This window comes from Pseudorca crassidens, chromosome 3 (assembly GCF_039906515.1).
Source record: "Pseudorca crassidens isolate mPseCra1 chromosome 3, mPseCra1.hap1, whole genome shotgun sequence".
In the NCBI taxonomy this organism is placed as follows: Eukaryota; Metazoa; Chordata; class Mammalia; order Artiodactyla; family Delphinidae; genus Pseudorca; species Pseudorca crassidens.
Window position 1 is genome coordinate 73,203,945 of NC_090298.1, and position 26,145 is coordinate 73,230,089.

General features: G+C 37.9%; 1 long non-coding RNA gene across 1 annotated transcript in view; it reads right to left on the reverse strand.

Moving 5' to 3' along the window:
• Nucleotides 1-14,182: 14,182 nt before the first annotated feature.
• Nucleotides 14,183-26,145, reverse strand: part of LOC137221488 (uncharacterized) — a 31,446-nt gene continuing 19,483 nt past the window's right edge. Inside the window, exon 3 of the long non-coding RNA XR_010942032.1 lies at nucleotides 14,183-14,872. This is a non-coding gene — a long non-coding RNA (uncharacterized lncRNA). The remainder of the gene's footprint in view (nucleotides 14,873-26,145) is intronic.

Below are 26,145 nucleotides of genomic sequence, written 5' to 3' on the forward strand. Positions count from 1 at the left end.
TCATGGGCTATTGACCAGAATTAGAACTCCTGGTTGGAGCCCAGCAGAGGGCACCCTAGGAAACCAACACAAGGAGACTAGATATATAGTAGTGGAGACAGATTTACTAAACCTAACCTTTTTCTCCTTTGTAATTTTTGCTAAGCCAGCCCTGATCACCACAAAGCAAACTGGACAACTTCAAGGTTAAATGGTCATGAGTAGAGTGGTCAGGAGGCAGCCAATCACTTCTGAATTCTGTAAAATACTAAGATAACAACAGTCATCATCATCATCATCACCATCACTCCTGTGAGCCATATATAACTTCTCAATTGCCTCTGGTAGAATCAGTCATTTTCATTCCTCTGGTATGTGATATAAAGTTGCTGGCAGCCACAGAAAACATAAAGAAAGATAATTAAGAAGGCACAGAGGGGAGTCAGGACTGATAAGCACAGTCAAGGGAAAATAGTCAAAGGGTAGCTTAGATAACATTCTCGCTGATTGCTCCATAATGTCTATTGCTGGAAAAGCCATCAAATTCCTTTTCTCTTTTAGACCTGTTTGCACACATACCTAGTAAGTTCTTTATAGAAACTGACAAATGAAGCCAGATTGGTTTTTAGAGAGCCAAAGGATACCTTATCTGCACGCATACTAAATTATTTCTAAGGAGAAGTATGGAGTTTGCTTTACATTCACGAAGATGATCGCAGAATTAGAATTGAGTGTGTGCTTGCACTATGTCAAGGAGTAGGAAATGAACTTTGAAAATGTATCAAAACAAAATTAATCCTTGGACTTCCCCCTGGTGGACCAGTGATTAAGACGGTGTGATCGCACTGCAGGGGGCGCAGGTCCGATCCCTGGTCAGGGAAGTTCTGCATGCTGCGTGGTGCGGCCAGGAAAAAAAAAAAAAAAAAAAAAAATCTAAATCATCCCGATCGTGTAGAGCAAAACATGAGAATCCAACATAACTTAATATAGCCAATAACCATTTTCCTTGCCATTCTCCCCCCACAAGAATTTAAAATAATTTTTTAAACAACGATCCTATTTTGTGACATAAACAAATGTAAAAGTGTTAAGCTTTGATGAGAAAAGAGGATATAGGGATGATCAAGGCCTACAACTGTCCCTGCCCCTGTACTTATTACACCTTCTGTTGTCCATCTTCCCCCACAATTCTGTAAATTGTGAGTGCAGAGCCAAAGTGATTTGATTTGGCAAATGCTCGACAAATACTGATTTAATGAATAAATCCAATATATTCCCTAAGATCGAGGCAGTATTTGTGGTGATAGCCCAATCAGAGGTACTAAGAAGAAGTCTAGTTGGGCGGTGGAACTTGGTGCCAAATACGTGTACTTAGAGGCAACAGGTATCAGTGATATCCAGAAAGTAGTTCTGGAATGTGCCAGTGGTTGAGTGGCACGAGCCCAGAAACAAGAAATCTAGAAGGGACAGCACACAAATGTATATGTGCATGGAAAAATAAGATCAGGATAATCTGTCAGCAGGCAGCAAAATCCGAACCTCAAGCTGGTGTCAAGGAGAGATAGTCATTGAGAAAGCATCCATACAAAGAAGGCAGAGGCTAAGTCCTAGAATATCAGATGATCAAGACAGGACTCTAGATATTTTAGGAATAGAAGCTTCCAAAGCTAGGTTAAACAGGAGAAGAGGTTTGGTTTCATTAACAAGGCAAGCAATTGTAGCAGATCAGCAACAGGTGTTATTAGTCCTTTTACAGATGGGGAAGCTGAGGCTCAGTGAGAATAAGTAACATGTCCAAAGCCTTACAGCTAATTTAAGTCTCTGATCCCAGGTTTAAAAATAAAGCCTACTACAGTCTAAAGCTAATTATCCCTCTTTTTCTTACTTCCACTTGCAAATCTAGGAAATCAGTTACTGGAACTAGTAAGTCAAACTAGCTTTGTAACTTGAGTTTGACTTCTCCAGACTCCTCAGAGCACTGTGCTAGCACTCCTCAAATCACCCCTTAAATGATTCCAGAGCTAGGGATGGAGCTGGGTCTGCAGTAGTGTTTCTCAACTTTGCCTGCACACTGGAATTATCTGTAGTGTTAAAAATACTGGTGCCGGGGTTCTGCTACCAGAGCTGATCATTTCATTGGCCTGAGGTGTGGCCTGTGCCTCAGTATTTCTAAGAAGCCCTCCAGGTAATTCTAATGTGTAGCCAAGCTGGAAACCACCGGCTACAAGCAAAAGTCAAGAGCCCTCTACTGCTTGTGGAGGAGAGATATGAGGGCCAAGCTTGTATTAATTCAATGAGCTAGGAAAAATACTACAAGACTCATAGGCTTATTTTTTTTCTTGGACAAGTGGACCATAACTTACTCTTTGCTTTTACAGTTTAACCTCTTAGAAAATATGCCAAAAGTAAACAGGTGTACGATTAACCTTGCAAATCAAAAGGTTCCATGTTTTTAGATTCTAAGTGCTAGTTGTGTGACCAAAGGCAAGGTTTTAGAACTGGATCTCCCAAATTGCTCATTACTATTCTATGCTTGGTTAAAACTCTTACATCATTCCACAATGGAATGTGACCCAAGTTAAGAACAAAATTAAAACATTTGCATCGCTTTCATGATTAGTAATGATATTGGAGAGGGGTTGAGGTGTCTCAAAAGAACTTGTAATTTTCCCAACCTATTTGAGAGATGATTCATGTTATTTACTAACTTTGATGCTCCCAAATGATATAGCAAATGTATAATTTCTGGATATGTAACTCTAGATGTGTAATTTGCTTGGACTAAATCCAAATCCAGAAACTCATTTATTATTTAAGATATATTCTTTTTTTAAAATTAATTAATTATTTTATTTATTATTTACTTTTGGCTGCATTGGGTCTTTGTTGCTATGCGCGGGCTTTCTCTAGTTGCGGTGAGCAGGGGCTGCTCTTTGTTGTGGAGCACGGGTTTCTCATTGCAGTGGCTTCTCTTGTTGCGGAGCACGGGCTCTACGTGCACGGGCTTCAGTAGTTGCAGCACGCAGGCTCAGTAGTTGTGGCTTGCGGGCTCTAGAGCACAGGCTCAGTAGTTGTGGCGCACAGGCTTAGTTGCTCCACGGCATGTGGGATCTTCCCGGACCAGGGCTCGAACCGGTGTCCTCTGCACTAGCAGGCGGATTCTTTACCACTGTGCCACCGGGGAAGCCCTAAGGTATATTCTTAATACAGCAAATACAACAAAGCCCCTACTCCCAACTTCCATTTTCAGAATTCTTGTCCACAGCTCCCTAATAAAAAGCAATTAACTATGAAACAAGTACACATTTGTCTATGGTGACAATACATCCTGGTTTACCTAGGGCAGTCCTGGTTTATGCCTATTGTTCAAGCATAATTATTGATAGCACCCTCTCTCATTCTCAAAAATGTTTCCATTTGGGTGATAAATTATCTGGTCACCCTACATATAGCTCACTCAATCTGCATTCCCTCTACAAGTATTATAGGGAAACCTCATGATTGGAGTGTGGCCCCTTTATATTTAGAATGCTCCTATAGCTATACATGAAAGTAAGATCATTGAAATATCAATCAGCTGATCAATATTCCTTCTTTAAATACAAAATAATAGAGATTTCTAAAATATTTTCCTGTTTAACTCCATTAACACAGAAGATCCCATTAAACGAAAGTAAAAACCCTGTACTTTTCCAACTTAAAACCTGCTTTCTTTATCTATTTCTGCTAGAAACTAACCACGTGGCCTTGAACAAGAAGTCTATTCTTTGTGATCAAGTTTTCTCCTTTGCAAAAAGAGTAGATTAAACTAGGTGGTCTCTATCATTCTTTGAGTGACAATTCTGACAGTCTACATTGCTACTTTCTCTAAGCATTTTATTTTAACCAATGTTTTGCCAGTTCTGTACTTCTGCACTGTTTTAAACTAAGCTCATATATATCTAAAACCAAATCTATTGAATTCACTTTTTCAGTCTTTACTTTACCATCATAATCTATACATGTGATAGTTAAATATTTTTGAAGTTAGTCTTGATTCCAGCAATATTTATTTAATATTTACTATCTGTGAAACTCTGTCCTGGGCACATGGATACTCTAGTAGTTAAGTTTTTACTAATTAAATTTCATTTATTTGGCCATTGTTCACTCTCTATGGCATTATCTATGAAATATTTAGGCTATTTTGAAAAATATGTAGCAAACTATTTTTAAGCACTTAAACATATCAAAACATATCACTTGTTTTAAAGCATGCATCTGCCAGTTATATGTGTATTTTTAAGGGCAAGTGCAAAGTTTTGTGTTTAAGCTAAAAACAATATGATTAGATTTATCCACCCCCTTATTCAATAAGCATGTATTTAAATATCTACTATATCCTGGAACTGAGCTAAGCTCTAGGAATACAAGGTCAAATATAACATAGTCCCTCAAGTAGCTCACAGCCTAGTGCACCTGTGCCAGGTGCACAGGTGCACTAGGCACAGGTGCACTAGGAATAACCTGTCACATCAGTAATAGGTAGTGGTTCAAGACTAGGGTGACCAACATGAGATTCTGAAAGTGAAAAGGGCACCAATCATAATTACACTACCCCAGAAGGCATAACTGGGGCTGTCCTAGGCAATGCAGACTATGGTCACTCTAGTCAAGACAAAATATAAAGTGGCCTATTGCAGCCACTTTATGTCTAAGTCCAAGGATTGGTATCCTAACCCAACTGGACTGCTTGTAGAAAGATGGGCCCCATTTAACAAAATGACAGTCTGTATTTCATGGTGTAATCTTGTTTTCTTGTTGTTTCATTTATCCTTTCCCAAAGCATTCTTTTATAGGAGCATATTTTTGATACCCTAGTAAAAGGAACATAGAGAAATAAGAAAATGTCTTGAGGAAAAGTGTCCAAGACAATGAAGGTAGTAGAAAATGTGTCATTTGAGAAATGGCTGAGGAAACAATACTGGGTGGGAAGCATGATTTGCATCGTATCTGACCTCTTACACTTGAAAGAACATCATTTTTTTTTTTTAGATGTTGGGGGTAGGAGTTTATTAATTATTTTATTTATTTTTGCTGTGTTGGGTCTTCATTTCTGTGTGAGGGCTTTCTCTAGTTGTGGCAAGTGGGGGCCACTCTTCATCACCGTGTGCGGGCCTCTCACTATCGCGGCCTCTCTTGGTGCGGAGCACAGGCTCCAGACGCACAGGCTCAGTAGTTGTGGCTCATGGGCCTAGTTGCTCCGTGGCATGTGGGATCCTCCCAGACCAGGGCTCGAACCTGTGTCCCCTGCATTAGCAGGCAGATTCTCAACCACTGCGCCACCAGGGAAGCCCAAGAACGTCCTTTTAAAGTAGGAAGGGGCAAATGCTATACTCCAGAGAGCAGAGCGTAGATAGATTGATGGTTTCAAAGTCCAAGGAAGCAAATTTTAATTCATTATAAGGAAGAACTTTATCACTTATTGGCAACAGAATGGATTGCCAAATGAGAAAAAAGGTGTATCAACACAAGGAAGTGGAAGCTGAGTAACAGTCAGTGGTGTTAGAGAGGAGCCTGATGCTCCAGGTGGTTCTTAGAATCCAAGGTCCTCTAGTGAAATGGCTGTTATTTCTGCCTGGTCAGCATCCCATTCCTTCTTCTTCTGGTAGTAGCATCCCAATATTCTTTGCTGAACAACTTCTCCACTTCTACGAGGTTTGAGGTTTGATAGAGCTGAAGTCATCCTAGGGTTCTAGCAATGGGAATGTGATCCCAATACAGGCATTCAGTGTCCTCCATATTCTTGGCCAAAAATGGCACATGGATCATGTTGGGTAAATCTGTGTCAGACCTAGGACTTTTTAAAAAACTATTGGGGAAAAGAAATTTTTTTTGAAAAGATTGCTGGAAGAAAACGACGTAGGCCCAGAACTTCTGGCAGCCAACTTGCGAGCAGTAGGGGAGGGCTTGCCCAGGAATGAAACCAATACAGAGGAAAGTATAGCCCAACAATGGGGAGAGTAGACTTGAGTTCTAGTGATGTTTAGCCCCTACATCCAGCGATGCCTGAAGCCAGACTAACTGGATTTTTCAGTTCTGTATGCCAAACACGTTTCCTTTTAAAATTTAAGCCAGTTGAATTGAGTTTCTATTATTTGAAACAGAAAGAACCCTGAAAAATACAGGTCCCGCTCAACAAAACTTGATTGTGTGGTCATGTATTCTATAAATCTAGCTTGGCAGATTTCTAGTAATTTCTAGTAGATTTCTATCATCTCTAGTAATGCTTTGATGGTATTTAGATGTAGTTACTTATTGTAAATACTTGGAAATTATAAACGTTCATTACTTTAAAAATTGATATTTTTACATTGACATGGAAAGTCCTTCCTCCTGTTTAATTTGAACTAATGAGGCTTTGTTGCATAGTGTGTACATTATCTCAACCTGGTGATCCTCAATCTAAAAGTAGTGATGAAGGCATATATCTTATTTTTAGGATTTTTAAACTGATGAATGGTGTAATTTCATCTGAGCTAAAGTTGCACAGACTTAATAAATGCATTTTGCTTAATATTAAAATACTTTAAAATATGAGGTCTGTGACTGACTTTTTAAAACAGATTTTTTTTAAAGGGATTGTTTTGAAGGTATTTTTAAAAAGTGATTCATAAGGTTGACAAAATGTTGGAAAGTACCTCAACAGATGATATATTAGTTGGGATTCTTGATTTCTAACAATTCCAGCTAGAGTTAAGTAGAAAAAGAATTTATTAAAAGGACATTGACTAGTTTACAGACACACTGGGAGGGCTAGGGAGCCCAATTTCAGGCTAAGAATCCAAAGGAAAACCTCCAAACTAAATCTCAGTCTTGTTTCTCGTAAGGAAATTATTGCTGTCATTGACACTGTCACAAACACACAGAAAAAAGCCTCCTATTCTTGGTTTCTTGCATTACTAACTACTTGGTCAAAGTCCAGCTATGAATTTAAGTCTCATAGTAGTGTTCTATCTTTAAGGAAAATTGCTAAGTATCTAACATTCTCAGCTTCTATAGCAATAGACTCTTTGCCCCACTCTAATACTCCTAAGTGGAGAATTCCCCAAATATAGAAAGGGGCTTGGTTGCTATATAGCCAAATGAATCACAAATGTCCTCTATAAGTCAAACCTTTTGCAGCCCAACATCAATTTACGCCTTCTCTTGCACTTAGCCTAAAGTAACTACTTTTCCCCATATAAAGGGAACGAGCTGAAGTCTTATCCAAATTGAAATCCAGGCTTTCTGGAAGATGTCCAATTCTTCTGGAGTTGTGCCATGGTCTTGTCTCAATATTCTATAAAATATCTACTAATATTTAAGCTAACCATCAGTAAAATACACTACATAAATCTCAGGAGAAATGGAGGGAAAATGTAGGAAAACCTGATAAGATATATAAATACACACCTGAAAGAATATATGCGTAGATGCAATCCTTATTTCTGCAACTCATCGTTGGTGCTGTATTTATGTTGTTGGCTTGCCTCCTCTATCATCAATTTCATGTTTCTTTTGCCCTTACCCAAGAGTTTACCTATACCTTAATCCCTGAGAAAAGGGGCCCCTGGACCATCTTTCCCCTATTGGGTTGTTGTGGATTTCCTTTAACTTTTTTTTTTTCTTTACATCTTTATTGGAGTATAATTGCTGTACAATGGTGTGTTAGTTTCTGCTTTATAACAAAGTGAATCAGCCATATGTACACATATATCCCCATATCTCCTCCCTCTTGCATTTCCCTCCCACCCTCCCCATATCCCACCCCTCTAGGTGGACACAAAGCCCTGAGCTGATCTCCCTGTGCTATGTAGCTGCTTCCCACTAGCTATCTATTTTACATTTACATGTCCATACCACTCTCTCACTTCGTTCCAGCTTACCCTTCCCCCTCCCCTTTAACTTTTAACACTGGAAATGGCAGTATTAGAAGGCACCTCAGAAGATCACTGGGTTTCCATTAACACCTTTGTGATCCCATTTTGTAATAGCAGCACTGTTTCCCCATTATAGCTAGGATCAATCATTCCTGTCATACCGTAATCCTCTTTTTGACTATTCATCCTGTGGTTTCAGAATCAGAAATAGAAAAGTGGCAATCTCAGCTTCCAATTCAGTTAAACCAGTCTTTACTTGATTCATGGCAGCAGCCTCCCCGAGCCTACTAAGACCCCTAAACCCATGGAGCCTAAAGGGACTGGAATAGGATGCAAAATTTTTGTGAATGAGCCATTAGGTGAATTTGTGGGAGGTGTCACTTCCACTTTTGCCCCTTGCTTACCTGATTCATGTATTCTGGCTGTGGAAGCATCAGTGCCATAAATGTTTACTGGTTCAGAGCACATACCATATGTATACTATGGTATATAGTATACCATATATACTAGCACCCCAACTTCCAAGCTAACATAAGAACTGAGTATTTCCTGTGCTGTTCCAAAATTCTGTAAGGTCAACTGCTGCTGGATAACGGGAATACATGGTAAAGCCAGTAGTACTGTAAACACTAGTCCATTTTCCTACTTCTTTCACCGTAAGTTTCTTGATTGGAAGTTATGTTGTATGGTGTTTCATGATGGAGAATACATACACTAAATCTATGAATGGTGATTCTGGCAGAATGGGCAGGAAAAGCAAATACAAACATAAAATAATCATCTAATCATTTATTCCCAAATAATTGTGCTCTTCATTATGGAAGGAGTCCAATATATTCAACAGGCCACCAGGAGGCTGGCTGGTCTCCAGACAGTATGGAAACTGAAATGTTGGTAGTTCAAGCCCAGCTGGGGGCAATATCATCCTAAAATGTACTTAGCAGTTTTCTTCCCAGGGCCAGTTCTGGTTTTGGGTGTTTGGGGGAGATTTTCTTGATTAATTATGCCAAATTCTGGTTCTTCAGCCCTCCCAATAATGCCGTGAGGTACCCAATATGCTACCATAACTGCTTAATTCAACAACAGTTAATTTCAAGTGCTTATAACTAAGTCATAAGTAACCTTCCTGAAATAGATGCTTTTATGAAAGTTGGTTATGAATCAACATTCCACAAATTGAATATTCATCTAACTGCTTATTCCAAGTCACCAAATGACTGTCTAATATGCACCTCAATCTTAACATGTTTAAAATGTAACTCTTGATGTTTCTGCCTTTCCTCCCCTAGTCCTGTTTATCTTAGGTTATGATACCACCATGCTCCCTCATGCTCAGGCCCCAAACCATGATCTTTTTCTTCCTTGCTTCTTCTCATTGTTTTATCCACCCACATCTAGCAAGTTTCTACAGCTCTGCTTTGAAAATATAATCTGAATCTACATATCATCCCAATTTCCACCACTGTCATACTGTTCAGAGGCTTTATCATCTCTTACCTGGACCATTGCCTTAGACTTATAACTAGTCTTTCTGTTTTCACTCTTTCCCCCATGTGGTCTATTCAGCACACAGGAGCCAATGTGATATTTTTAAAAGTTAAGTCAGATCATATTATTCCTGTTATGGCCTGAATGTTTGTGTCCCCACCTCCAAATTCATATGCTAAAGCCTTACACAGTGTGGCCATACCATAGATGGGGCCTCTAAAAGGTAATTAAATTTAACTGAAGTCAGAAGGATGGAGGCCCTGCTCTAATGTGATTAGTGTCTTTATAAAAAGAGATATCACTAACAATAAAATATCTGAAAATGAAATAAAACAATCCCATTTACAATAGCATTTACCAAAAAAATTAGGAATAAGTTTAACCAAGGAGGTAAAAGATCTGTACACTAAAAACTGTAAGACTTTGATGAAAGAAATTGAAGAACGCACAAACAAATGGAAAGATATCCCATATTCATGGATTAATATTAATATTAATTAATATTAATTCAAGAATTAATATTGTTAAAATGTTTACTCAAAGCCATTTAGAGATTCAATGCAATCCCTGTAAAAATTTCAATGTCATTTTTCACAGAAATATGAAAAATAATTCTAAAACCTATATGGAACCACAAAAGATCCCAAATAGCCAAAGCCATCCTAGGAAAGAACAAAGCTGGAGGCATCACACTTCCTGATCCCAACTATATTGCAATGCTATAGAAATCAAAACAGTGTGGTACTGGCATTAAAATAGACACAGAGATCAATAGAATAGAATCAAGAGCCCAGAAATAAACCCATGCATGTACCGTCAACTAATATTTGACAAGAGTGCCAAGAATACTCATTGGGCAAAAGATAGTCTTTTCAACAAATGGTGTTGGGAAAACTGGATAATCAAATGCAAAAGAATAAAATTGGACTCCATCTTACACCACTCACAAATATTAACTCAAAATGGATTAAAGACTTAAACATAAGACCAGAAATTGTAAAACCTGAAGAAGAAAATGGGAAAAGAAAGCTCCTTTACATTCATCTTGGCAATGATTTTTTGGATATGACACCAAAATCACAGGCAACAAAAGCAAAAATAAATAAATGGATCTACATCAGACCAAAAGCTCTGTACAGCAAAAGAAATAATCAACAGAATGAAAAAGCAACCTACAGAATGGGAGAAAATATTTGCAAATTATCTATTTGATAAGCGGTTAGTATCCAAAATATATACGGAACTCATATAATGTAGTAACAAAAAAACAAACAATCCAATTAAAAAATGGGCAAAAGATCTGAATAGATATTTTTCCAAAGAAGGTACATAAATGGCCAATAGGTACATGAAGAGGTGCTGAATATCACAAATCATCGGGGAAATGCAAATCAAAACCCCAATGAGATATCACCTCACATCTATTAGAATGGCCATTATCAAAAAGACAAGAAATCACAAGTATTGGTGAGGATGTAAAGAAAAGGGAACACTTGTGCACTGTTGGTGGGAATGTAAATTTGTACAGCCACTATGGAAAACAGTGTGGAGGTTCCTCAGAAAATTGAAAATAGAGCTATCAACAATGATCCAGCAATTCCACTTCTGGGTATTTATCCAAAAGAAATGAAAATATGATCTCGAAGAGACATCTGCACCCCCATGTTCACTGCAACATTATTCACAATAGCCAAGGTCTGGAAACAACTTATATGTTCATCAACAGATGGACAAAGAAGATTATATATATATATATATATATATATATACACACACACACACACACACACACACACACACACACACACACAATGAAATATTATTCAGCTATGAGAAAGAAGGAAATCCTGCTATTTTCAACAACATGGATAGAACTTGAAGGCATTATGCTAAGTGAAATAAGCCAGAAAAAGAAAGACAAATACTAGATGATCGCACTTATATCTGGAATCTGAAAAAGCCAAGCTCACCTAAACAGAGAGTAGAATGGTGGTTGCCAGGGGCTGGGGGGGTGGTAAAAACGGGGTGATGTTAGTCAAATGTTACTACCTTCCCATTAGAAAATGAATAAATTCTAGGAATCTAATGTATAACACAATGACTCTAATTAACAATACTGTATTATACACTTGAAAATTGCTAAGAGAGATCTTAAATGTTCTCACCACAAAAAAAAAGGTAATTATGTGATGTGATGGAGGTGTTAACTAATCCAATTGTGGTATTATTTTGCAATGTATAAGTGCATCAAATCATCATGTTGTACACCTTGAACCCACAAAATGTTTTATGTCAATTATATCTCAATAAAGCTGGAAAACTAAGAAAGATACCAGAGCTCGCTCACATGCTGACTCTCCCTCCCCCATGCAAGCACATATGGAGGAAAGGCCATGTGAGGACACAGTGAGAAGGGGGCTGTCTGCAAGCCAGGAAGAGAGTCCTCACCAGAAAGCAACCATGCTGGCACCCCGAACTCAAACTTCCAGCTTCCAGATCTGTCAGAAACTAAATCTCTGTTGTTTAAGCCATCCAGTTTGTAGTATGTTGTTATGGCAGCCCCAGCTCACTAATACGACTCCCCACTTTTACATGAAGAACAAAATCCAGAATTCTCAGTGTTACTAAAGGAGGCCAACATTATCCTAACTTGTCTGTGACCAGCTTCTCCTGCATTGACTTAGCACCAGGCACACTGGCCCTCTCGATGTTCCTTAAACACACCATGTCCAGTTCAGTCCCATCTCATGGGCTGTGCACTTGCTTCCCCTCTGCTTGAGTCAGCTTCCTCAGGCCCTCCAATGTCTCAGTTCCTCACTTGGTCTCCGTGTAAAATCTTCTCTTCACAAAGATCTTCTCTGACCACCTCATCTAAAACAGCAACTCCCATTTTCACTCATGCTCCATCATTTTATCCTCTCACTCTGTTCTATTCTTCTTTGTAATGCTAATCCCCACCTAAAATTGTTTATTTATCATTTTACTTGTTTTCCTAAAGTATCTCCCCCACTGGAGATAAACTCCATCGGGGCAAGAATGTAGCCTGTCTTGTATACTACTGTATTATAGGAATGTACATATTCCTATTGAAAATTCTAGCCTTCCAGATATTGGTTTTAAAAAGCCATGCATAGTCCAAAAAAAAAAAAAAAAAAAACTTTTGCACATGAAACAACAGGCAAAGTTTTAAAAACTACATGTTAAACAGAGTAATGAAAACTTTCTAGGAAAAATCAATAACATTTTAAGTCAAGCATTGTGCTAAAAATGTAACACTGCAGAGTAATGCATAGCATGACTTCATCAGAAATCCATAGAAAGGAAAAGCCCTTGGTGTACTATTTATGATAGAAACACCTTAAAAATTATGTTTAAGGGACTATTAAAAATAGGTGTAAAATGAATGAATTTACCTATGAAACAGACAGACATAGAGAACAGACTTGTGGTTGCTAAAGGGGAGGGGAGGTAGAGGAGGGGTGAATTGGGTGTTTGGGGTTAGCAGACGCAAACTATTTTATATATAGAATGGATAAGCAACAAGGTCCTACTGTAGAGCACAGGGAACTATATTCAATATCCTGTAATAAACCATAATGGAAAAGACTATATATATGTATATATATGTGTGTGTGTGTGTGTGTGTGTATAACTGAATCACTTTGCTGTACAGCAGAAATTAACACATTGTAAATCAACTATACTTCAATAAAACAAATTTTAAAAAAGAAAAATAGGTGTTCAAATATAGTTGCGTTGAACAATTTCTTAACCTGTGGTTATAGCTTTAACCCACTCATCTCATCCCCAAAATTTTTGTTTTTGATAATGAAGCTATAGTAAAAAAAAAAAAAAAAAAAAAAAGGAAAAAAACCCAAATAGCATGTATCTGTGATACTTTCAGGTTGAGAGTGTAATTAAGATTAGCAGCTGGAGACAAAAAAAAAACCCAGCTAGAGATTTCTGTACTTTAGTAAATTCTCCTAACAGCAGTAGCACTGCCACTATGAGCAATGCTGCAAGATAGTTTGCTCACACACCCTGCTTAGCCAGGAATGGGTGGCTTGAAGCAACCAGGAAGCCAGGTTTAAATTGGCAACATCATTTTCCTGCTTTGACCCTGTGACCGAAGCATCCTCACAGAACTTGGGTCAGTGAATCAGCAGGTATTTATCCGGTGCTTACTTGGTGTCCAGAGGCTATTAACTCAGCAGGATAACACAGGCAAGGCAAAAAGTTAGAGGCAAGAAAACAAAAAGGCAAAGGAACAAAAACTGAGAATAGAAAATCATATTTCACTGAAGAAAATTTTAGTACCACTAAAAAGTAGGAGATAATTATATTCACAAATACATGAAGTAAAGAATCGGGGCTTCCCTGGTGGTGCAGTGGTTGGGAGTCCGCCTGCCGATGCAGGGGACACGGGTTCATGCCCCGGTCCAGGGGGATCCCACATGCCGCGGAGCGGCTGGTCCCGTGAGCCATGGCTGCTGGGCCTGTGCGTCCAGACCCTGTGCTCCGCAACGGGAGAGGCCACAAAAAAAGAATCATCCACAGCTATAATCTAAACGTACCTATCAAACATATGCTAAAAACATTGAATGAATATATATATATATATTTTTTAAGTGTTTTGCTTGTTATTTCTATTGAGAACAATAGGAACTGCCTAGCTATTTATTTTGATGATAGAAAATTCCATACATCACCCCTCCCCCCAAACTTCTCATTCCTCTCAAAATTAAGCAGTTGTTTAAAAACATTTAAAAGTTCAAATTTGAGTACAGTCAAGCATTATCAGACAATGCCTCAAATTGTAGTGATTCCTAAATGCACTCTAATGGCAAAAAGAAGGTGGTGTCAAGGCCTACACCAAAAAAGAATCAGTCTCTATGACAGTCTGATGTGCACATTCAGAGGGGATCTCACCTTCTGTCCCAGCTACTTTCACATCCTTGATCTTGGAACCTCCTCCTCTGGCCTTGCATCCCTATTTCTGGTCCAAGAGAGACATGTCTGCGGCAATGTCACAGCCTTGAATATTTTATTTTATGTGTGGGTCAAGTCCTCATAACCATTTATATATAATACCATTATGGCTTAGCACCATGAGATATATCTGTAAAGTTACTGAGATCAAGTTGCTACTCTCACATCCTCTGGCCTCTTAGCAGTGACCACATCTCCTACCCCACTGAGGAGAATTGCAGTTAACAGATGTGTAAGAAGCCCATGACTCATTTCACCTTTTTTCCCATCTCAAGAGTTTGTTCCTGCACTAAAAGGCAATTCTTCTTGATTCAAAAGTAGATCCCCGGGCTTCCCTGGTGGCGCAGTGGTTGAGAGTCCGCCTGCTGATGCAGGGGATGCGGTTTCGTGCCCCAGTCCGGGAAGATCCCACATGCCATGGAGCAGCTAGGCCCGTGAGCCGTGGTCGCTGAGCCTGCGCGTCCGGAGCCTGTGCTCTGCAACAGGAGAGGCCACAACAGTGAGAGGCCCGTGTACTGCAAAAAAAAAAAGTAGATCCCCTACTCTCTCTTGCAATATTTTGTTTCATAAATTATTTCCTCAAAAACTGTATTTTAGTATCACACTTCTTTCCCCTGTAAAACAGATTTAGTCTCACTACTATAAAAAATATAATTAAAACACTCTTCCTCAACTTTGTACCCACTTCATAGCTGGCCGCCCTGTTCCTCTACCCTTCACAGCCCAGCTCCACAAAAGAATGGTCTTCAATCTCTGTCTACATTTCTTTTTTTTTTTTAATTGAAGTATAGTTGATTTATAATGCTGTGTTAGTTTAAGGTGTATAGCAAAGTGACTCAGATATATATATATATATATTCTTTTTCAGATTCTTTTCCATTATAGGTTTTTACGAGATATTGAACATAGTAGCTCCCAGTGCTATACAGTAGGTCTTTGTTGTTTATTTATTTTATATATAGTAGTGTATATCTGTTAACCCCAAACTCCTAATTTATCCCTCCACCCACCCCTTTCCTCTCTTGTAACCATAAATTGTTTTCTACATCTGAATCTGTTTCTGTTTTGGCTCCACTTCTGTATATCCCAGTTCCTCCTCAATCTCCAGCTACTTTCCGTGTGGCTCAGTTTCTCATATTTTCCTGGTAAAACTCATCAAAGACTTTCCTATTTCTAAATCCCTGTGTCCTTTTAGTCTTCACCTTAATTAAATTATCTTCTGTGTTTCTGTGGTAAGAAGTGGACCAATCCCTCTTTGAAACCCTCATCTCCCTTGTCTCCAGAGACAATTTCTCTGACCACTTCTTTATCTTCTTTACTGGTGCCTGATATTTAAATGTTGGCATTTCTTTTTTATTACTCTGCAAATTTTCCTAGGAAATTGTATGTGCTGATAACTCCTAGATCTCTATATCCTTCCCTGCCTTTTATGTATCCATCCCATAATCTTCCCCACATACCCAGTTGCCTATCTCTATCAATCTCTATCCTGCAGTCTCAGATAAATCAAACTCAACATGTCCAAAGCAGAGATCATTCTATCTCTCAAAACTTAATCCTCAGTCTATTTTTCTTATTTTAACAAATGTCAGTGATATTTCTATGTCAAAAGGTTTCTTGCCATCTGTATTTTATCTATTCTGTTCCCTCTGCTGAAATTACACTTTTGTCCCACATGTCTGACTAGGAAAGCTTATTCATCTTCAAGTTTGAGAATCACTCTGTCATGAAGCATTACCAGCCTGGCCCAGTAAAACTAACCACTGCCTCCTGACCCTTAAAGAGATGTCTAGAATAGTACATGCAGCACTAAATTGTGAATGAGAAGCATATTCCAGGGAGAGGGAAAAGCACAGGGGAAAGCCTTAAGATAAGGAAGAACCACAAGAGCTCCAAGTGCCTGGAGTCAAAGGGACAGTGGCTGGAGAAACAATTGAAGAAGGCAGGGTCCTAATCAAGCAGGGTCTTATAGGTTATGGCAAAATTTTTGCATTCTATCTTAACTGCAATGGGAGGCAAAACTTTTCAGTCTCTTGTCTAGTGACAAGATCCAAATTAGGTTTTAAAATGATCTCTAAGACTAAAGTGTGAATAGACTTCAGGGAAGCAAGATTATTAAAGAGGCAACCAGTTAGTAAGTCATTACAATAATCCAGCTGAAAAACAATGGTCACTTAGTCTGGCATGGTGGTAGGAATGATAAAGAACAGAGTCAAGATCTCTGACAAATTCTCTCTTACAAGCAAACAAATGAGACTATGTTGCTTGACTAAACTAATAATGTTTCAGGATGTTCCATGGTCATTACTGGCTGCATCCTGTGACCATCTGGAGATCAGAATGACCAGCCAAGCCCTGTGTCTTCACACACACCAAAAAACAACTTTTACAAAATTCATTGGCATGTTCCTCAAAGTTTGCTGTGTTCTTTGAACTCTCCTGACCTTGGGAAAATGCTTTGCCCACAGAAAACTTTTCAGCCAATAGAGCTTGGACTCTTCTTAAAGGTCACATGGACTCCTGTATTAAAAATGCTATTTTGTACATTTCTATTTCCTTTTTGGCTCCAGATTCTACATTTCTCTCATACGGCAAGCAAAGCATAAAGTGAGATGCATGAAGAAAATGGGTTGTAGGGACCAAAGTACCGGGTCCAGCTCTGAATTCAAAGTTATAGGCCTAGTTGCAAAGATACTTCATTATTAAATCAGTTATGCAACTTTCATTCCATAAATATTTATTGAGAACTGATTATGGTCTCAGATCCATGCTAGGTGTTAAGGATGACAAAGCCGTTGCCCTCCAAGGAACTCACAGACTATCAGATGGAGACTTTTTGTTAACCATTCAGCAATTTAAGCCCTACAAACACACAGATAACTCAATTTTTTAAGTATCATATAAGAAAGAGATAGAAGTATGGCTTTTTTTTTTTCTACTAGCTTTATATAATCAAAGCCAAGCGAAAAAAACAGGCTATTTTCTAATGGATTTACATATCTTGTAAATCTGGATAATCTGAATTCATATGGGTTGGCTATCTTCCCACTATCCAACCCATGTCTGCTAGTTAGTTATCAATTTTAATCTGTTTCTACAGTGGATCTAAAATGATTTTTCACATTTCCTTTATAATATAATAATGGTAAGAATAAGTAACTAGGGAAAGTTGTTGAAAATGACAGCTTATCTACATGGGAATAAATTTCCCTAAGACCACCTTTAAATATTTTTTAAAAAAACTCTCAATGAGAATATGGATCTCCAACATAAGGAAGGAAAATCATCTTATTTCATTTCATTGTTGAAAAGTGTCTGATCTCTGGGACTTTTAGGGATGACTGAGTTTGTTCTTTAAAACAAGGTTAATTAGGACTTCCCTGGTGGTCCAGTGGTTAAGAATCCTCCTGTCAATGCAGGGGACACGGGTTCTATCCCTGGTCCAGGAAGATCCCACATGATGCGGGGCAACTAAGTCGGTGCGCCACAACTACCGAGCCCACATTCTAGAGTCCACGAGCTGCAACTACTGAGCCCATGCACCACAACTACTGAAGCCCACGTGCTCTGGGGCCCGCGTGCTGCAACTACTGAGACTGTGTGCCACAACTACTGAAGCCTGCGTGCCTAGAGCCCGTGTTCTGCAACAAGAGAAGCCACCTCAATGAGAAGCCCACGCACTGCAACGAAGAGTAGCCCGTTTGCCGCAACTAGAGAAAGCCTGACGCGCAGCGACAAAGACCCAGTTTAGTTATTTGTACTAAGTTGAGATGTGACATCTGAAACATACTTTCAGTGTTTAGTAAGCTAGGTGCAAGTGAGCAACATTTTTATGCTGGGTTTATTTGTGTATCTTCTCTATTTCTGATTTTAATGGTTGCTATGGAATCTCAAATAGAGTAGAATCCTGAAAGTTTTTAATCATTGAAATTTCTTCATCAATCTCTGTGTTAATTATTTCATCTACTTATTCAGCAAATATTCATTATCTATCATGTGCCAGTTGGTAAAAGAACATAGCAGTGGCAATAAAGTAATGAGCAAACAGAAAAGGCCCTTGCCTGCATAAGCCTGCACATTCTAGTGGATGGAAATACATAGTATAAGAACAGTCAGAAAACTATGTAGTGTGATAAGTGCATGGAGAAAAAATAATCCAGGAAAGGAGATACAGCATGGTGATTAATAATAGAACAGTAATTACAAGAATAGGCCTAATTATCTGGAAATCACGGTGGCTTCACATACTTGAATATACATCTGTTTATTACTTATAAATATTTTTGATATCAGCTAGGATGTCCTATGGGTTCATATTATATTCAGAATAACTGGTTCTATATTTTATATATAATCAATCAAATTACATATTGAAATTGAGCTATGATAACTATAAGAATGAGTCTTTCTTTGTGAATTTCCACTGTGAAACTCAACCAGAGTCAAATTATAACATCTTAGAACTTTGTCTGTTTTCATTGCTCTGAAGTGAAAGCTGACTTCTGTTGGCTCTACAAAGTGAAGAATATAATTACCTGGCCCCTGCCAATGAGTATGCATTTACTTTCCAGTGTACACCAACCTACACCCTACATTTGAAGGACTTCTGGTCCTCCACATCAGGTTTGGCTGAGGTTCTAGGGAAGACTAGTCTTGTTTCAAATCAGGATAACCTGCAGCAGACCAGAACCAAGGTGCTTGATAAGATACTCATTTAATTACATTGCACATCCCTTTTACAAACATACTAGATTCCTCAGAACTTCCCATAACTTAAAATTCCGAGTAGCTGCTTCCAAATTTTCCAAAACTAATTGATCTCACAATGCTGAAAATATTCTTCAAGTACATGACATTTTGAATATACTCCAATTCTAAATCTGACTAGTCATTCTAAACTCCAGTTCCAAATTCCATTGCCTTCCTACAACTAAAACCACATCCATGTTTTCTTTTCATTTTTCCCCCCTAAATAGTGATATGCAGGTCAATGTTTAACAGCTGATACTCCAGGGTAAGAAGACCGGATTTATAGTGTTTTCCCATTTCTGTGGTATAACTCCTCTTGCCAGGGCTGATTCGAACTATCAGTATGATGTCACTGAATGTGGGGTTAGAAAACACCCACATTGGTTCTCAAGAGTCAGTCTGCACCAGCTCTAACACACCATGGACATAACATACCTCTTTATATCGCACTGGAAGGTACACAGAATTTGACCTGTGAAAATTTTTGTTTAACTGTTTCAGGCAGCTTTGGGGGTTGTAGTTGAGAAGGTTGGGCATAAGATATTTGGATCTGGTATCTAGTTTATAAACCAGACAACTGCCCAAGATACAGTCTTTTTTAGTATCAATAATAATGATTATTAATGATAATTTTACATCTCAAAAGAAAGAACTAAAGATTTATTTGAATTACAAATTCCTGATCTTCAAATACCCCCAAATACATTCTTGATAAAAGAAAAAAAAACTATTATTTTTCATTGAGAGGTAAAGGCCTTATGAAATTTTGTTCTTGGCATCCTCACACAGAAATACTAGCCAGTTCACCATCAGCTGGCCAGCTCATGATTAACATAAAAAGTATTATAAACATAACAATATTTAATTACAATGATGTTGGGTTACTTTCATTGTTGAAGGAGAAAAGTGTGTTTTTCTTGAAGATAACTCAAAATGAGCTATTTTGAAATTTTATACAGTCTCCAATAACAAGTATTTTGACAATTCCAGCAAACTGAATTTAGAAATAGCAACACTTTAAACTTTCGAAATATTACACAATACATTAAGTTCTACCTCATGCTTATAAATTACGCATGAAATCACACAAACACACAATTTTTTGTCACTGCACAGATATGCATGACCTTCCATTTGCAGTCTGTCTACATGCCTGGGAGAGAGTATATAGTTGACAGTGGCCTTTGCACAAGTATCACTGATAGTAACATGCAAACACAAGCAACACATACATGCAGAATGTTGCTTGTGCTGAGCTGGAAGTGAAGAAACTGTTCAGAAAATATTTGTTAATCAGTATCACACTTAGTAGAAATATATGAGATATTTTTATTTCAACTACTAATTACTTGAACTATGAATTGGAAGTAGACGAAAACACAGTATTTTTGTTTTCCATTACATTTTTAGACAGACATTAATTCATTTGATAATTTCCATCTATACATGTCCTACAAAATTATCTGAAAATGGAAAATTTTTTCATTTAATTTTATTGGCCTATCACCCCTCCAAAATTTAAGTGTTTTTCTCACAAACTAGCTAAAATTTCCTGTCAAAATCACTAGCTTAAAATTCTTATTGGTCTTATCTCAAAGGAGACTGAGCTTAATACTAATACTTTTCACTTTAGAAATGTTTGCTCCAGTGATTCTAGAATTTTTATTCCCATTTACACACGTACACACTCGTGATGTGTGATGAGTTAGAACTGAAGTGCAGATTGTTTTTAACTACAAATTCAAAGCATTTTATAACACTTGTTGGAAACAGCATTTATTTCAGAACCTATTACTAGAGCCTTCCTCCAGATTTTATGGATATATTATGAAATCTCTGAATGCTTTTCTCCTTTTACCTTCTTAAATGTTGATGTTTTGAGGGTTCCCCCTTCTTACATTATATTTTTTCTTGTGTGATGTCGAGTAGAATTCTTCTTACCTTGTTTGCCATATGTGTCTTACTTACACTTGGCCTTTTGTATTTTCATGGAAATTACAGACTCAGCTTATTAAGTCATATGCACACGCTAGAATTGGAATGGAAGATGGAAAAGTGTACTGGGAAGGAGAATGGGAAGAGAGATTGGGAGGTTTTGTGGGGCATGTAAAGTACAGTGGTCGAGAGATCCACACCTACAAACTTGGGCTACTCTGCTAACTTGTGTCAGGCAAAAGGAAGAAAAACAAAAAATAAATGCCCTTTTTTCCCTCTAATAATCCAACTCCTCTATAGATAAAATTGTTTCCCTACAAGTAGCTAACTCCACCACTATGACTCCAAAGATTGTGATGCTCTTCCCCACCATTTGAGGTCATTGAGAAAGAGATTAACATTAGAGTTAATGGAAAAGTCCATGCTTAGCACCATAAAATCTCAAGGCTGTGTGATAGAAGAATGCAGTTGAATAACATCGGCTGGAAAAAAGGACCAATATGCTTTGCTTTTTAATTCTTTCTGATAAGACATTAGACTCATAAATGACCAGATTTCCAGAGATTTTCATTTTAGGGACTGTCAATCAGGAACAGAATTGAGGATCTAAACGTGTGCATGTCTGGACTCCAAGACTGCTAAAAATGTTCCAGCTGCCAGGGGGAGTGAATATTTTGTCAGCATGCAGCTGAGGGGTAAATGAAGACAGCCAGGCTGGGTACACTGTCACAGTTGCCTCTGTATGTTCAGCTCACGTCATAGATTTCCTTCCCCCACCAGTCGCCTCCGTCTTTCCCTCCTTTATGCTTAATAATACTCGTATACTTAAATTTAAATATGTTCTTTGTATATTTGTGTATGCACTTAGATGTGTTTTTTATCTCTTTTTGAGATAAAGCTGGTTAAGGTTAGAGATCATCTTTCTTCCCTTATAACTCATGTGATCTGATTCACAGTAATATGAACCATGGAACAGGGCTGTGATATAGACCAGGAAGTTTGTTAATTTCCTCAGCTCTTGGGTGGGGCGGGGCAGTGCATGGCAGACTGTGATCTACTAATTCTAAAGAGTCTAGAACTTCAGATTTAATGGTTTAGTACAAGAGATAGGATCCATTCAATATAGAAATTCTTTTATGAGACACTCCTCCGACAATTAAAATTTGTTCCCCTCAATAAGACAACTAAGAAAAAAGAAAATAATAAAGAAACTTGCCTCTCTTAACCTGCTGTATAAAATAAATAAATAAATAAATAAAAATAAATTTAAAAAAATTTTTTAAAGCACACTTATTACAAAAATAAATATTAATGGGACAAATGAAAGATAGCAATGATTACCAATGTTATCTTTATGTGGTAAGTCTATGGATAAATTTTTTATTCTAGTTTTTCTAGGCTGTCCAAATTTCTATAATTAGCACTCATTACTATTACCTACGTAAAAAGTCATTATTAAAACACTCCACAAGGAAAAAAAAGAAAGAAAGAAACTTGACTCTCTTGATCTTAACTCTGGATGAGGGTGGGAATTCTTCCTTGACAATATTTAACCTCAAGCTAGCCCTCAACCTGAGTTTAGGTCAAACTTTATACTCAGTGTCACTCAAAATGCCCAACCTAAAAATTTACATCAAAGTGGTCCTAGGCTGACAATGTTCCCAGGTAGCACTGATAGAAGGAAATGTAGGGGGTTCAAATCCAGGTCTCAAAGAGTACTTACAGATACATTTCCAAGGAACAGGAGTACAAAATGAGAAATCTCAAAACATATAACACAAGAGGCCACTCTGAACAGGAGAAACAAGAAGAAGAAAACAAAATGGCATCACCACAGCAGAATCAAAACTGCAAAGGCTGAAGATGCTGATATTATAGGCTATAGAATATGAGATAATAAGCATGTTTAATGTATTTAAAGTAATTATTTTTAGAAGAACTAAATAGATTCTAGAAATTATATAATAATTAAAATAGAAGCTCCACATTCAGTTTAAAGCCGTTTATAGACAGAGCTGAAGGGTGAATTAGTGGGCTAGCTTGTTACTTTAAAGAAATTGCCCAGAATTGTGCACAGCTTTGTGTACATTAAAACTGTTAGTAGAAGATAATTTTTAAAGATGTAAATGAGAATATGCTAGGATTGAGAAAAGATACAAATCTTCACATTCAGGAACATAAGGAACCCCAAGCAAGACAAATGAAATCTACACCTAAACTTGTATTTAAATTACAGAACACCAAGAACAAAAAAAAAAGGGGGGGGGTCTAAATAGGACTCAGAAAACTAGATGAATTTAGCAGAACTCAAGAAGCTTCCTACTCTAAAATGACAGTAGAGAAAGTAAAAAGAGCAATCCAGTATATACCCCAAACTCACTGATATCTCAGCATTGCTAGTATCTGATCATTTTGGAAGTGGGAGTAAAGTTAGGCCTAAAAAAGGAGGACCTAGCTACCCAGAGCCTTGCAGCTCTTTGTAGCCAGGGAGTTGTTGTTTTCCTACCCCAGCAGAACACTGGAGGTTTATCCCCTGGAAAGGATAGAACAGAGTGTTTCTAGACTGGAGGGCTCAGGGCACAGCTGAGGACAGAACTGGCTACCACCCTGAAAACAGAGGGATTAAATGAAATGTTTACAAACTGGCTATTGAGATACCACCATCCCCCACCATCCTCCTGACTCTGAAACGTTAGCAGTCAGGTTTTACAGGCAAGGGAGGAGAAAGGAAGAATCTCTTCTGGGGAATCTTCCAGCTCTCATAAAAACACTGATAGGCAAGATGTCAGAGATTCCCCAATAAAATTGTTTAGCCAAAACATCTTAAAATAAGCTCACAGTCAATAAGTCCAAGACATGAATATGGAACTCTGAACACATTTTTAATGCCCCATTCTTAGGACAAGGATCACTATAAGATACTGAAGAATGTGAGAAAGAGTCACCAAAACAAAGAAACAGAAAACATTTCCAAGAAAATAGAGACCACACAAAGAGGAGAAAAATATTTTTCAAGTTATTTATATATTCAGAGAAATAAATAAGATAGTGTAGCTATAAAAGCATCTGAGACTTTGGTGAAAGAACAGATGAGGAAAAGGCACTGTATAAGAAAAATCACCCCATTTTTCCCTTCTGTGTCTCTCCTTTACTACTCACATAGAACACTTCACTTCTGACATTCTGGTCACCAAATGCATGGAGGTTTTTCCCCACATCAAGCAATTCTCCATGACTTCAACTGGGTGTCCTACTTTTTAAATTAATTCTACCTGGAGATAGTGTCAGATGCCACATGTTAAAGGCTCAGTCCCACAAGACTGCTCCCACCCCACTTCAGATGCCAATCACAAGTAGTAGGTTCCCAGGTTACCCACAACTTCTGTCCAGTTTGTCTACAAATTGAAGGTTCCCATGACCCCCTCTTCAGGCTTGATCATTTCACTAGAGCAGCTCACTGAACTCAGGGGAACACTAACTTATGTTTACCAGTTTATGAAAGGATATGATAAAGGATACAGATGAACAGCCATACAAAGAGATACACAGGGTGAGGTCTGGGAGCGTCCGAGAGCAGGAGCTTCTGTTCCCATGGAGTTTGGGGTACATTACCCTCCTGGTGTGGATGTGTTCACCAACCTAGAAGTTCTCTGAACCCCTTACTACTGGGATTTTTATGGAGGCTTCTTTACGTAGGCATGATCAATTATTAACTCCATTTTCAGCCTCTTTGCCCTCTCTAGGGAAGTGGGGGACAGGGCTGAAAACTCTAAAGCTTCTAATCATGGCTTTGTCTTTCCTAGAGTCACCTCATTAGAACAAGAGATGCTCCTAGTGCTCTTATCACGTAGGAAATTACAAGGGTTTTAGGAGCTCTGTGCCAGGAACCAGGGGCAGAGACCAATACATATATTTTTCTATTATCTCATAGGAGCCATTGGAAATTATAAACATGATAGAAAGAAATTAGAAGGGCTTAAAGATAGAATTAAGAAAATGTCCCAGAAAGTACAGCAAAAAGGCAAAGAGATAAAAAAAAAAAAAAATGAGAGAAAATGTTTAAAAAGTTAGGACACCAGCCCATCGCATCCAAAATTTAAATTAAGAGCAGGGAACATAGGTAATCGTCAAAAAAGTAATCTAATAACATTTCATGGAGCAGAAGTTCATGAATTTCCAGAGTGGAAGGGTTCAAAGACTGCTCAGCACATGGATAAAAATAAAGCCACACTGAGACATTGTTGTGAAATTTCAAAACACTGCAGACAAAGAGCTTCCACAGAGAGCAAAAAGCAGGTTACATACAAAGGATAAAGAATCAGAATGGCATCAGGTGTCTGAACAGCAACACTGGAAACCAGAAGGCAATGGAACAGTGCCTTCAAAATCCTGAGGTAAAATTCTTTCCAACCTAGAATTCTATACTCTGTCAAACTATCAGCATTGGAGAGGGAAACACAGGGGTTTCTAAGATAGGAGTAATGTTTTATCTTTTAAACTTGCTGGAGAGTACATGAGTAGTCATTTTATTACTCTTTAAGTCAGTTTAAATATACTATTTAAACTGTCTAATCTAGCACATAGTTTAAAAGAATAATTTTTAAAAATGAACAAGTAATGTTAATGTTAAAACAAAATGTTAGGCAAAATTTAAGAACTTGATGGAGTTGAATGATGGGTATGTATATGTGTGTTATGGTATTCTCTGTACTTTTTGTATACTTAATAGATATTATGATAAAATATTTAAAAAATTTTTTTCAAAGAATAAAGGTTTCGAGGGGAGATGGTGTGGAGAAAGAGTGAGAGAATGAGTGACAGCACACCAAAAGAACGTTCTCTCTGTCCCGAATTATAAAAAGACTCTTCTTCATGGTGGGCTCTGATCCTTACTACCTTATCTTTACCATTTTTATAGGTGTAATCCTAAGCAGTGGACTCAATGAGTAGTCTATTCCACTTACAAACCACAACATGACCTCTTCTATCAACTTATTGACTCTTGGCTTTTTGCATATGCCATTCAAAATTCATGTTGGAGTCTTTCTTCTTCCCGTATTCTACACTAGAAATAGGCAGGCTGTCATGATCCATGCAATGCTGT